We start from the raw sequence: 14,618 nt of genomic DNA on the forward strand, positions 1-14,618 counted from the left end.
AAATTTTCTTCTATATTTTTCTATTCGAGACTTTTGAAAAATTAAATAGAGACGATAATGACATCGTATGATTAAATTTAAATAGAATTTAATGAACAAGATCTACATCTTGAACATCTTCGAAAAATTATTTATTTTTTAGTTTAGCGAAGATATTCCAGGGTTAATATTCATTTATTTAGATTATTGAACTATTGGGTGGAGGAAATGGCGGTTCTTCCTTTAATTGTATAACTTAGGTTTTAGTAGGGTTTCGGAATTTGCAATGACTAGTGCCCTGCTTAGAAATGGTGGAAGCTCAGAGGGTGGGGTTCATTCGAGCTCCCCTTAGGAAAAAAGCTATTTAAATAGGTACGATCCCGGGTGGGTGAGGTTGGTTCGATGGTGGGTTCGTTCTCCATGGCTTCATCTCAGTGTATGGCAATCGGCTGTACGAGTGCGTAATGGCAGCCTTTGGTACAGCTAAGTATTTTATTAAAGAAATAAATGATATTTTATTAAACATAAGATGTAAATAAAATTTGCATGTTGATGTTACTATAATTTCTGATATTCCAAAAACTTTAATGACGAATCATTAAACTTTCTCATTATTGAAATAATCAAGCGGTTATTTTACAAAATAATTTCAATTCATTCAATACTGTATAATAAACATTACCTCTTAAAATTCAATAAGATAATAGAAGATTAAATTTTCAAATCATCATATGAACTTGCATTAAGTTCTTTAGTTCAAAGATTTACAGGACTCCTGAGAAATAATTAATAACAGAAATTTCGTAATTATTCGTTAAAACGATTGCCAAAAAAAAGGATAGTATCGATAAAAGGTGTCCAATCACTCTGTGAAAGCTCAGAGCCGGGTAGCCCGTTTTCGTAATGACTAGCAAGTCGGAGACGCGGGGAAAGAATATTCACGTCTTAAACAGAGGCACCGGAGATTCCCGTGAATAATTGAGCCGCGTAATTTATCGCAAGGAATGCAGCCGGTGGCTTCCTTTCCCGGGTCCTCAGGGTTTCCCGAGTGGAGAGACGGAAGCGAAAGAAAAAGGGAAGGGAGCGGGTGGCGGATAGAGAGAACGTGGGTGGTAGGTGAGAGGGGTGACCCGGTGGAAATTGAATTTCGATCGAACACCGCCACGATGGCAGAATGAGAGGGGTGAATAGAGTAGAAAGAGAAAGCGATGGAAGATGAGGAGGAGGAGAAGAGGAAGAGGAGGGAGGTGGAGTAGCAGGAGGAGTGGAAGGTGGAAGGAGGCTGTAGGACATTACAGGGCATCCTCCGGCCCCGTAACTATGGCGAACAAATGAGCAATTCTCTCAACCCCGTGTCCTATGATGTCCTGCACGTAGAACCTGGCGATGGGCGTCTTCTGGGTCGATCTTGAGCTATACAAACCCCCTACGACCTCCCACCTCTTTCCTATGTACCGCCATCGGGATACCCTCGAGGCGATCGTAGTTTAAAATTTCTCACACGGAGCCCGGAAACCACCCGCGCCCTTCCTCGAGGACGACCAACTCATCTACCAATCTGTCCAATCGCGGTTTAGAGGTGACTGCGGCCTGCTAACATTGCTGACGAATTATCTTTTCCGAGTTTCGAGAACGCTGATCCTCTTGACATTTACGTGAGACCTAACTATGTACATTATCGTTAGAACGTGGCTATATTTTGGAACAGTCCTTATTCGGTGAAATAATGAAACGAGAAATTTTCAAATAAAAAAGAAGACACCCTATAAATTAGAAAAAAAGAAAAGATTAAGAAATGATCATTGACCTCTGGTTAGGTAGGAATCAGAGAACTCGGACAAATTTTTCTCAATCGTGCGTACATTATTTATGCAAACTTCTCAATTATTTCTAATCCATTCGGGTTTGGAAGTTAATCATGCATAATAAAAGAATGTACCTTTCTTAGAAACGTTCCGCTGCAAATGAGAGTACAGGAAATACGTTAATCAACCAGAGGGATTGTTAAGGAACATTAGGTCGACTGAAGGGGTGGACGCGGAGGAAAGAAAATGGCCGGCCCGCCATTAATTAATAATAGAACCGAGCGTAGTCGCGGCTGGGAAAGCGAGAAAAAGGACAGTGAAAGAGAGACGAGAGCGAAAGGGAGACGGAAATGGGGGTTGTTCTCTCTTCCACGATCCCCGACTCTTCCTCTTTCTCCCTGTCTCTTTCTCTCGTGTCAGTACGAAGGGAGCGAGAAGTAGCTGAGGTGGGTAGGTGGTTGGGGGAACTGGGAATGGATTTTATGCCCAGAGCGAAATATATGGCGGCCGCTATGCCCGGGCAAAAATAATATTAATATCGGAAAGGAAAGGAGGGAAAGTTTCGCAGGCTGGCTGGCTGGCTGGCTGGCTGGCTGGCTCGCTCGCTCGCTCGCTCGCTGGCCCTGCTTTGGGCAGGGGATATCAAGTATAATCATAATAATAAACGCCCGTGTGGGGCGCCATTGCTGCCTCTGCCACCCTCTCCCGATCCACGTCTTCGTCTCAATCCCTTTACCTCCCGCTATCCTACCCTCATCACGCACACATACACACGTATATAACGTGCTCGCAGCTCAGACGCACGAGTACGACTAAACCTCTCTCAGGTATTACACAAACGTCTCCTTCTCCACTGTTGTGTTTCCCATGCGCGGTACTCTCTTACGTGTATGTTTATGTGTATGTGTGTGTACCTTGATGCACGTTGCTGTGTCTACGCTGAGCCGACTATACACTCGAGGATTAGATTAGCTTCCACCGGCTTCGTTGCAAAGGCTTATATCCACGGGAGAAATAAGCGGCAAACAAAAATGCCTCTTCCGTCGAAAAACTGCGAAGAAAATCGCGAGCAATTTTTCACTACCGTTGACCCACCCCTCTTCATCCACTGTCCGACCTCCGAGGAATGTCGCGACGTTAGATTTATACCAGGGATCAGAGCGCAAAAGCGACGGTGATTGTTGAATCTTTTGGTTCAGATTAGTTTTACGGTGGCCGTCTATATTGCTGGAACTTCCGTATTGTCGAAGCATATATTGATTTATGGGCGGAATTGCTTCTCGCCGTGGAAATAAACGATGCCTTCTATACCGATATCGGCTTGAATTTATCAACATGTATCAAAAGTTAAATTTAAAATGCATGCGTTCTTATGTTAACATACACGGGCTGAACTTTACGGTGATTGGCATTTCAGCTGAAACTATGTTTGAAGGAGCATAGAGATGCAAAAATAAAGTAAAGCGGTGGTTTTAATTATAAAATCTACGATTGTAAAATATATTATAAAAAAGGGAGAAAAATTTATCATTGGCACACTTTTATGGCATAATTAGGATACTTATTCAGCATGTAATTCTTACGAATCTTTTTTAAGCTGGAAGTGCTAATAGTTAATAGTTACAATACCGAATGTAGTATAGTTTGTATCTAGTGAGAAATAAAATAAAGTTTTAATCTTACCATTGTTGTTTTCAATTCATTTATATTGGTCATTATTTCAAATAAAGTTCATCTCAAATAAAAGCATCGTTAAGTTAGAAATTATTCGCTATTTGAAATAATTTGCTTTTATTCAAGATGTGCATTGAAAGATCTATAAATTTTCATTCAAAGAAAAAATTATTTCTCACGTTTTTAATATTATCATTTTATTCAAAATATGTATCAGAAGATTATTTGAATTATTGCCCAACTCTACTTTCAATGAGATAATCCCTCAATCTCCTAATTGATCAAGACATTGTACAGATGGGTGCTGGGCTATTCTAGAACGAAGATGTCATTGGACCTATCTCTAATTCTCCTTTGAGCATCCCTCTGTTATCTTTCCTTTTCCGTGTGCCTGTTTCTCTAGTTCTCCCTCACGATTTGTGGAGGTTACGATCAGCGCAGATGCATTTATATCGAATTGCAGCCCGCTCGTATATTGGCTCTTCCGAAATGGAGGCTTTTGTCTTGGCGTGCCTCATAAGCGTGGATTTGCCCTTCGTTTCTCCCTCTCTCTCTCTCTGCGATTCTAGTCATTCTGTAAGACCACGCTCGACCACCCCTGAAGTCAACCCCCCACGTTGAGTTGCCAGAAAAAGGGGAAGGGCGCCGTTATCTAAATCCATCTCTCTCTCTTCTTTTCTTTCACTCTATTTTTCCTTTCGTCGCTTGTTTCGAGAAAGCGAGTTAATGGACGCGCACGTGCACGTTTTTTTCATTATCATACTATTATTTTTGTTTTGCCCGCGCCATAAATTGCTTTTTTCCCGTAGATTTCCTGTGCTTTATACGTCCCACTTCTGCCATTAATGTCAGGAATACTAACCCCTCCCCCTTGACTCGTTTCCACCCACCTATTCCCAACCATTTATTCGTTATACGTGACTTTCCTGACCAGAAACACATTTCACTCTGGTTAGTTATTAATGAACGCCGACCAAGTAAACCGCTCTGTGTATTTTTTCCTTTTGTTTTGTTTCAGAAATACAATATTATGAAGACCGATCACAACTTGCGGTGCCAATTAACACGTTGAGTCAAAGTAGAAATAAACATATTTGGTCAGACACGCGATAAAAATTAATTTCTCAATACAGTACCTCAATTTTCTTTTTCAGACTATTAGTATGATTTAATTGATGTTCAAAGTTATTTTGCTATCTTCGTTCCTTAATTATGACACTAAAAATGCAATGTAATTAAATAATTAAAGAAAGAAAGAGAATACTATTATATTAATAATAGTAAATAGAGTAATCAAGTTTCAAAATGAAGTATTTGTATAAATAATTAGAGCTTCGTGTCTTACCATACATGTCCATTTTCACTATGGCAGCCAGTAGTCAACTAGTAGTTGGTTCATGCACTAGTCAGACAGTGATCAATGCGGACACATTTTTGAAGGATATAAGAGTACGTACACGTTTAATCAATGCTAAAAGTATGAAGAAGTGTATAAATTTGAATCCTTTATTAAATAGGATACCAGCAATTGAGAGTTGTTTCAAGGTTTGGGATCTGTTGCAGGTTATAACTCCCTTATTAGTGCATTGACGAAGAGCACTACATCTGTAAGCCCTTAGATTTTTCAAAGTGCAAACTATGGTACAAAAATGAGTAGTTCTCGAGATATTCCTGACAAACGATTTTGTTCTGTAAACTTTAAACAGCTCTCTCTCTTTTCACTCTTTCTTTTTGCTGTTTTTTGCATGTACCTCATTACAAATTCTATAGCACATTATAATAAACAATGTTCACTTCCTCTCTAGTATTTGAAATCACACAATAACCGAAGCGCAGTCTTCGATAACATAAAGCTCACTGCGATGGAATAAGAACAATCTGTTGCAGAGTATCGAGAAGCATGGATCTTAATGTCTCAAAGAAATCCACGAAATAATTGTGCGGTGGCTGTATATTTTAAGAATCTTCATCGTGATATAAAAACGTGGTCCGTATCTTAGAGAGACAAAAGGGCAGATGACGGTCCCGTGGTACTTTTATATTTCCCTGAAGAAGGTCGCATTGAGAAGGAAGCACTGGCTTGAGAGTATACTCGAACGAACAGCGACTTCCTTTTTGTATAGAAGAATTCGCGCGATAGGGGTGAATTCTTAGGGACAAAATACTGTCGGATGGGTTACCGAGTACTTGACCCGCTCGAAGGAGCCAGACGCAAAAGGACTGCACTCCGGGTGATTAAAGTAAAGCCGGGAATTAGAGTGGAGGAAACTCCGAAGATGGAGGCGGGCTAGGAATAGCAGTGGCAATCAGTGAAATGGCGGTGAAAATAAATGAATGGAAATCGAGTCTGTTTTTCTCATCCATACTGGACGGGACAAGCGACCGGTAGGACCACGACAGCGAAGTCGACGAACCAGACTATGTCGGTTTCTCGAACAATAAGAACGAATCGTCAAGTTAAGTCGAACCACATTTGTGATTGTAAGAAGCCCATCTCGCAAATCCTGTTCTTCGTTGGACGACTCTTTCGTGGCTACGTGAATTCGCCTGCTGGCAACCATTGAAAACCCATTGAACCGTCTTGGCTTAAGACGAGTAGCGGCAAACAAAATATTCGTCAGAAATGAAGACATTCAGAAAATTACACTCTGTGTTTTGCCAATCAAGAAAAGAATTATCACCTTGTGTAATTTTTAATTACCTAACGCAGTTAATTAGGTTAGCAACTAAATTCCCACCCTATAAATTTTCTGTATTATATATAATTATTTATTACACTTTAATAACAATTAAAAATGTACCTCTAATAATTTTAGATACAATTATCTTTTGTGTCGTGTTAATACGATTAGCCATTTTGAAATCTCATCAGTGTTTAGGCATTTGTATTTATATCCAATTAAATTTAAAAATAATTTCTAGACATAAGATTATAATACGAGCAGTTTGATGAAGAATACAATACACTCTAATAATGTTTTTGACCAAATAAGTTTGAAAAGTGATGTCAGCTTCAAATATTGTTCAATATTTTAACGAAGACAAGCATCGGCGCTTAACGCTGCCAAATCCCATGACAAATCTTTGAAAACGATGGAAAGCAACGCGGGATGAAGAGGAGAGCGTATTACAGAAGCCGAGTCTTTGGCTGTGTTTCGTGTGGAATCCCTAAACTAAACTATACCTCATCCCTATCGGAGAACAACCACCCCTACCCTCAGGAAAGCAAGCTTAATGCCTCGGAAAAAATAACACACGCACACACACGTCCTTTCACCCATCCCCACGAAGCCATCGAGGACCCATGCGTGTCTCCCGTGTCCTTTTTTTTGCCAGCAAGAGGGTGGATATTTAGGGCGACAAAAAAGGACACTCTGTCTGCCGCAGGAAGCCCCCAGAACACGCTGGAATTTCGACCTCCCGCGCGATCGATCGAATCTGCATGTTTTTCTTCCTCGGGGAAAACGATATTGCCTTCGTACTATTGCTGAAGCGGCAATTGTTCAGGGGTTCGAACGAGACCTCGCCGCACCCCGTCCCTCATTTCTCCTCGCCAAACGAAACTTCTTCTCGCATCCTTCGAGTTCGACGAAAGCGCGATTTAAGTTTGGTCGTGTTTGTTGCTGACAGTCTACCGACTGACGATCAACGTAAAAAACGTTCATTATATAAACAGGTAAGATTCTGCTGTCCATAAATGTCTAAAGGTTCTCTTAATAACCGTACAATCATAAGAAGTACCTTCTTCAGGAACTGTGAACTAATTGAATCAATTTTTCAAATCAGGCTGTCAGGAAAATAGGTGGTCGAAGGATGACATAAACATAGGCCCGGAAATGCATCTTCTTTGATGTATAACCATTTTTGGGTAATATAATAGTTGCTCCATAATTCGTATGTAATAAATTGAATAGAAGTCCTAATGTTACCTTTTCAACGACGACTATATGATAGTGTCGAATAACAACTTTCTGCGACACAATTAGGGTAATTAATTAATTTGTATAATTAGCTGGGTTAATTGCATCAGTAAACGAGCTGTATCTTCGGAATAGCGCATAGGTATGGCCAGATTTGTATCCTTCCAACTGGCATGCCCGGGTTACATCGCGAGCGACGTGTATCGCGCAGCAGTATCGTTCGCGCACATATACACGCGTGTGCGCGCACACGGTTCATTGGTCGCACACTCTTTCATTCGCTGGCATCAGCCTCGTGTACACGTGTGTCGTCATGTGTAATCCCCCACCCGAATCGATTCCCCTGAATCGCCCCCACTCGAGTGTCGTGGGTGCGGCTTCGGCCATTTTGGTACCACCTACCCTTGACGCGCAGGTCCAGCACCCTTTTAGGGGATTTGATACACGTACGTAGGCCGACACATACGCACGCGAGGAGATGGGAACGCGGAGAATTAGTATGGGTGCATGCATGCATGCGCTCTCGTGTGGAAAGGTGCTCGAAGTCGCTGAAACTGGAAGAGGGTGGGGGTCAGGGAAGAGGAGCGGATAAAGGTGGTCCGGGAAGGGGCGAGGGGAGGGGGAGGGTAAGCTTATTTCAGAATCCAACGCACGACGAGGAGAGGAGAAAGAAGTAGTGGAAGAAGAAAAGGAGAAAAAAGAGGTGTCGTTTCGAGGAACGTTGAGGGTGGGGAACCGACTTAATTTCTACCACCCCTTCCGACACATTTCCCTCCTACACCCCCTGGCCCCGTACTCTTCCGCGTACCATCGGACCTGCTCGTTACACGTTCCTCTCTCGGTACCGTGTAACTTCTTCTTGGTAGAACACTTTCAAAGGAATTCAAAGGACTCCGGAGTTTACTGATTATTCCTCCCGTTAATTTCTGGAAATGCGAAAAGCAGGCGGGGTGAGTTCTTTCGTAAACTTCTTAGAAATGCTTCTCGTGGAAATGTACTGTCTTTTACGTTTTCATTTTAATAAGAAAAGCAGGATAGTTAGCTTTTGCATTGTTATTTGATCGTTTGTATTGCGTTTTTAAGTAGGAAATTTTTATATCAATACAAATTAATTCGCAATAAAATATTCACTTTATATAGTGAAGAATAATATAAATTTCAAAATTAATGCCACCATCTAATATAAAGTTCAAAGTACCACAGATAACACGGAACTTTGATTAAACAAAACTTGGATAATCGAGACTCCGTTGCATTATTGTTATAATACACAACTTTTACCATAAAACTTACAACAGAAATTGTATCTAAAAGCGAAAACTGATCTAACAATCAACAGTGGAGAACGGCGTTGTACTTGAAGAAGAACAGAAAACGACGCGACGCTCTTGTTCATAGATGGCAGCAGGTGTACATGTGTGCCTTGAATTTACTATTGCCCAGATTATTAAAAACTTAATGAATGTACTTCTGCACGTTATTAATGCAATAATAATATTATTCATAGTTCTCCTTTTTTTAAATTATTGATCATGTTAATTGTAGCGTAAGAACGTAGTTATTTAATAAATACACATAGGGCGCATCCGGCTGAGAGACTTAAAAAAATTATATTTTTCCATTTGAGATACTCGATATTATGATCAAATAAAAATGAATATTATAGAATGAATAATAATTAAAATTTCAATGGTAATTGACGTGATAATAAATTTTATAATCTACAAAGTAATTTAATATTTTCCATCCCCCTTATACACATGCTTTAGAATTTTATCCGATCCAAAAGTTTTCGAAACAATTGGTAAAAGTATGTTTAAACGAAGAACGCTTTGAAATAAGCGGAAACTGTACAGTTTCAAGGAATTTTAATAGCACATTATGAAGTTTAAGCAACGAAGGTGTTGCGAAGCTTACAAAATGTTCCACAGAATTCGATATAAATTTTCATCTTTTCTTTCAAGCTTTCCGTCCTCGTCCGGCTTGCAACATGTTTCCAAGGGGGTGAATAGGTTATAGCAGGGGACGAGGAAGCGTAAGTGCTTTTTGTCGGAAAAATTATATGATAGCCGGCAACGCGAGCTTTTTCCTCCTTCGTTCACCATTCTCTCCACTTTCAGCGTTGGATTAGAAAATATGATTAGCTTCGTGCCAGGAGTTTATTCGGGCTACGAAGCTGCAAGAGGAAGGAGTGGCTGTCGCTCGTACCCTTCGAATTTTATGGATGACCATAGTCCCCTACGTGTCTCGACACAAGAAGTTTTACCGAAAAACGTTTCCACCCTCCCGTGACTAATTTGTACAATGTGTTGCCATTGCGTATAAACATTTCCAAGAGTAGAGATAAACAATCATCGCAAATTACATGTACTCTAATAATTCAAAGAAAACGATAGAAAAATATTATTTTCAATAGAATCGTTATTATACTAATAATGTAAGGTACTAAATTAAAAGCATGACATTTGAAATTTCAAAATGAACTATTCCTATTCTTAATAATTAGAGCTTCGATACGTTTCGTAACAAATACTCATTTTCACTGCGGCAATCAACGTGTTAAGTATTCAAAATGACACAGAAATCTTTTCAAGTAATCAACAAATTGCCAATAAGCCAGAAGCATTGAGAACTGCATCGAAAAAAAAGGAACAACGTGTCATAGAAGAGGTACCTATCGTAAACATATGGGGAAATGGAGGATAAGATGAGTATTTCCCAGAGGAAGATCCTCGAGTCGACTCATCAGACACCCAGTACTTCGAACCCTAGGACTGCATAATAAAACCATGCCAATTTTTATCGAGCATCGTGACGCCATTGTTCTGCTCACGACTATTGGATTCCTGGTGCTCCACGTTTATGCGATTTCTAGTATTCCTGTCGCGATGCCCCGCGATAGCTGGATGAAAACTTTCCAAATGTCACGAACAACGAACGTGCATGGAAAAAAACGAATTTTAACGTGCTAAACTGTTAAAGACACTGATATCACCAAATCGACAGTAAAAATATGGTAATAACTAATCCACTGGGATAAAATATTGCCTTGATGATTAGTCGGGCTGTTTGTTTCTTAAGGACTTAATGAATTTAGAAATTGAAATTAATAATTACACTAATTATCATACAACGATAATTGGACAAGTTAGTATAAAATTTTTGATTAAGACACTATTATGCTACTTTGTTGAGTTTAGTTCAATGTGCAACTATTAGCCCTGTGTACATCCATTTTCACTAGAGCAATCAATGTATTAATATTATAAAAGCAGAGGGCTTGTCACGTAAGGGAAGCAATAAGTTAAAAATAAAAGCGCAAATAATAATAATCGAAAAGCGTCGCTTGAACAAAACAGAAATTATTAATCGTGAGATATTGACGTTATGTCACATTTTTTCGATATACTTTCAACGTGCCGCCGGTAAAATTAGATTCCACGGACGCGAGTGGCAAGCAATGCATCGGGTGGGAAGGGTGATCGATGAAAAAAAAAAAGGGCGATCGGTTTCAACCCCATCCATGAAACGTGTTTGCGACCCCAGCGGATGAGAAACGATCTCCTCCCCTACCGTTGAATTTATATCGAGATCGAATTATTGATCTTTGCCAGCGACGACCGATTGCGACGACCCCATATGCCGATTTTACGGTTTTAACGATCATCGACCCCCCCAACCGTCGTTTCTTCTTTTCTATTTTTTTTCTTTCTACGTTATCCTTCGTTCTAACGGTTCCGGTAGTCAGTCGCGATTTATCTAGTTCCTGCCAAGAGACACGCCAACACCAAGTAATTAATCAGGATCTAGAGATCTCGTTGAGTCCGTTCAACCAGATGTCCGGCTCCTTTAGAAACGATCGGTCAGTGTCCAGTTTTGTTTTAACTGCGGATTAAACCAAGACTGACCTAACGAGTAACGGTGGTGAGTTTGTTGATAGAAAGTATTAACAATTAATACTGATGTCAGCCGTAGGTATCATTTCTAATCGAGGTGGTAACTACGGTCTAATACTAAACATGCAATATTTCTTATTATCTAATCTCATGATAATTATTTGTCAGCTACTCGTTATATTTCAGATTCTCGAGATTCTTTGTAAAGATAATTTCCATCCAACGATTCCAGTACCAAGGTTCCATCAATAACTCTGTTGGATAGATTGCAGTGTAACATTTTACAGTACATTTGCTCCGATTCGAGTCGTACCTGATCTTTAGAGTCATAGACAGTATATCTAACCTCGCAAACACGATGATCTCAATTACTCGGAGTCACGTTTTCGGCGTCTCCGAAGGCACATCTCCGAGCGTCGATGGCAATATCTTCCATACGAAATCCCATAAATTACACACCCTCCGCCGTACGTCCATGATATTACAACGTTCCTCGTTATAATAACCTCTGAAAAGAAAGAAAAAAAAAGAATTAGTTTGGGTGACGAGTGTCCGGTCGAAGACATAGCCGAGCCAGTAACCCCTTTGAGCGAGTGGACTCCGAACCCCACCCCGAATTTGTAGCAGGCGCGTGATCTTTAGGGGATGTATGTAAGTTGTGGGCGGTGGAGGTGCTGGTGATGGAAGCAAGGAGAGGTTGGCGGACTAGCGAAACAAACGAAGGCGTCGTGACAGAGTTGGTAGTAGTGGCGGAGGTGGCGGTGGTGGTGGTGGTGGTGAAGGTGGGGCTGACGCGAGGCCGCCGCTGGTGGTGGTGTAAAATATGGATTTACTTCTCCTCCAGCGCCTCGGCCGCTTCCTTCAGGTTCTATGTTCGCGAATGCGGATGCTCGTTTCTATGTACGTACGTGTACATGTGTCTGTATGCGTTTTTCTGGGCTCCTGTGACGTCATACGCGGTACTATCACCCCCCATTATGCGAGCGGCAGAAGGAAGAACGATGGGAGGAGAGGGTGCCAGGACTCGTTTGTTAGACGGGCCTGGAAATCCAGAGGGTGTTTTGTTACTGTTTTCTTTGCACTGTCATACGAGACGCCGGTGTTTTGTCTGCCCGCGTGGAAAGAAATTGCACGGCTAACGGGGCAAACCGGAGGTCCGGAAGGGTGAAGTTGAAACCAGTCGGAGGTAATGTTTTGGTTAAGCGCGAACCCGGAACATCGCCACTTTTTGCGAGTTTAAACGATCCCCGCAATTGGCTTCTTACGACACAACGAGATAAATCGTCGCTAGCAGGCAGTTGTCTTCGAAGCTTGAAAGATTGCTCCCATAACCAATTGCAGAGCATGACTTTACTTTTAATCATCTACTCTGGAAACTAACACGAATTGAAACAAAAGATCTGTTAATTTTTACACGAAATTAACTCGTTCCTATAATCGAAAAGGAATTCTAACTCGAACATTGGAGTTTGATATATTCGCAACACGATAACAGGGAGCGTTATATCCAAAGCACATCTCTCCGCGTATGTCGACCCTTGCGTATACTATTTCCACCTTACATAGTCAAGTATATACGTACATAGAGCCGTGCGCACTCGTACAGAAACGCGAGTAATTTAAAATGCGATTATTCGGAGGGTGTCCTTCGTAGGGGTAGCATTCGTTGGTGGACATAAGAATAGCTAATACGGAAATGGCGAAGGAAAGCTGAGGGAGGGAAAGAGTTGGCAAAGAGGAGAAGGAACGGGAATAGGGGGTGGTTGGATGGCTGCCATTAAAAGATTTCATCCCTTCCCTCCCTTGCCCGTGGCACCCATATATAAGGGTGAGTAATCTGAGAGCCACCCCTCCTTTCTTATTTTCCTTCCTTCTTTTTCTCACTCTCCTCCTTCCCCTACGCGTTCGCGACCGATCTTCTTGGTATACGTTCACGAACACCCTCGGTGCTCGGGCACTCACAGCAAAGCAGCCAGTCTCCTGTATGTATGAATTAGAAAGAGGGCCTCTTGTAAATTCAGAGAAACTGTGCATAGATTTTATTTTCATACCTCTGTGCTGTATCGCTTATTTATGCGAGCACACGTCTTGAAAGTAGAATTTTTAATAACATCATTTTATATACAATTGGTTAGAGAAATATTCAGCCTCTTTAAGTGTCGAGCAAAGTTTCTTTTAAATTATGATTGATTAATTATACAAATGCAACTTCTTTTTCAAATTTAAAACAATTCTTTGAGAAGATTTTAAAGTATGAATGCAAGAATCTGAGTAGGAGTTGAAAATGTGAACAGGAGACCATTGCGGAAACGTTTCGTGTATACGCGCAGACTATTCTTGGCATTCAGAAACAAAAATTCCTCTAAACAGAAAAAGCGCTATAAAGAAAATGGACAATCGGTTTTTTAAATAACCGTAATCATAGATATGAAAGAACTTTCTTTTAAAGTAGAAATAGTTAAGGGGCTACACCTAAATCATACGCAACTCTTCTACCATTCAATACGCTCAATTACACTATACACTTCCAGGTTCTACTTAATGGTATTTAAGTTTGCAATAAAAAGCAGCTGACGTAGCACCGTTTACATAGTAGATGCAACTAAAAGACTGAATCGTGGTAGGACCAACACCAGCGCAAGAAGATGACACAGGCTCGCATAAGTTGAAGGAACGAAAACGGGAGATCGCAGACACTGGCTGCACCTAAGGGATACGTAAGACCAACACATACGTACGGATTACAGAGGGTAGGATTGGCAGCTCTGATCAATATTCGATTTTTGAAATATCTTCCCCACCCCTCGTTTCATCGACGTCCTCGGCCTCCCCTGAACGCCACCCGCCTCTAACCATCACCAAACACCGCCACCCCTCGCGGAACGTTCCTCGAAAGCTCGATACTCCATTTGTATTTTTAAACTGGAATTCCTATACACGTACGTTCGTGTACACACCCACACCCGTATATATACGTACATAGGAGACGTACCCAGACAGCGACAGAGGAAAGCGTCCTGCTACCACCATCGCCATTCGCCATCACCATTACCACCGCCCCCGGCGTCGTCCTCCGTTACTCTCGTCTCCCTCAACCCTCTTCTTTCTCTTCTTCATCTTCTTCTTCTTCGTATTCCTCTCCTCGTTCACCACCCACCCGCCCTGGCTATCCTTCTCTTCGCTCTCTTCTCGCGAGATCTCTTTCTTTTTTTACACCGTATGTGCCACCCACACACTCTTAACGAGTCGAGTTAAACGCGTGGATGGGGTCCCGTGTGATCAAGTGTAAGACGGTGTTCCCTAGTGTGCGTGAACGAATGGAACACGGACACCGGGGGCATACT

General features: G+C 41.3%; 1 protein-coding gene across 5 annotated transcripts in view; it reads right to left on the minus strand.

The window, feature by feature from the left end:
- LOC117602322 (uncharacterized) overlaps nucleotides 1-14,618 on the minus strand; it is a 117,491-nt gene that overhangs the window by 12,713 nt on the left and 90,160 nt on the right. For 2 of the 5 annotated variants that reach the window (XR_004580928.2, XR_004580929.2), the window contains exon 3: nucleotides 11,621-11,782. The exons of the other annotated variants lie outside the window; for them this stretch is intronic. The gene's annotated coding sequence lies outside the window, so the exon portion shown is untranslated. The remainder of the gene's footprint in view (nucleotides 1-11,620; nucleotides 11,783-14,618) is intronic. 5 annotated transcript variants of the gene reach the window in all.

Source organism: Osmia lignaria, chromosome 13 (genome assembly GCF_051020975.1).
Source record: "Osmia lignaria lignaria isolate PbOS001 chromosome 13, iyOsmLign1, whole genome shotgun sequence".
Taxonomy (NCBI): Eukaryota; Metazoa; Arthropoda; class Insecta; order Hymenoptera; family Megachilidae; genus Osmia; species Osmia lignaria.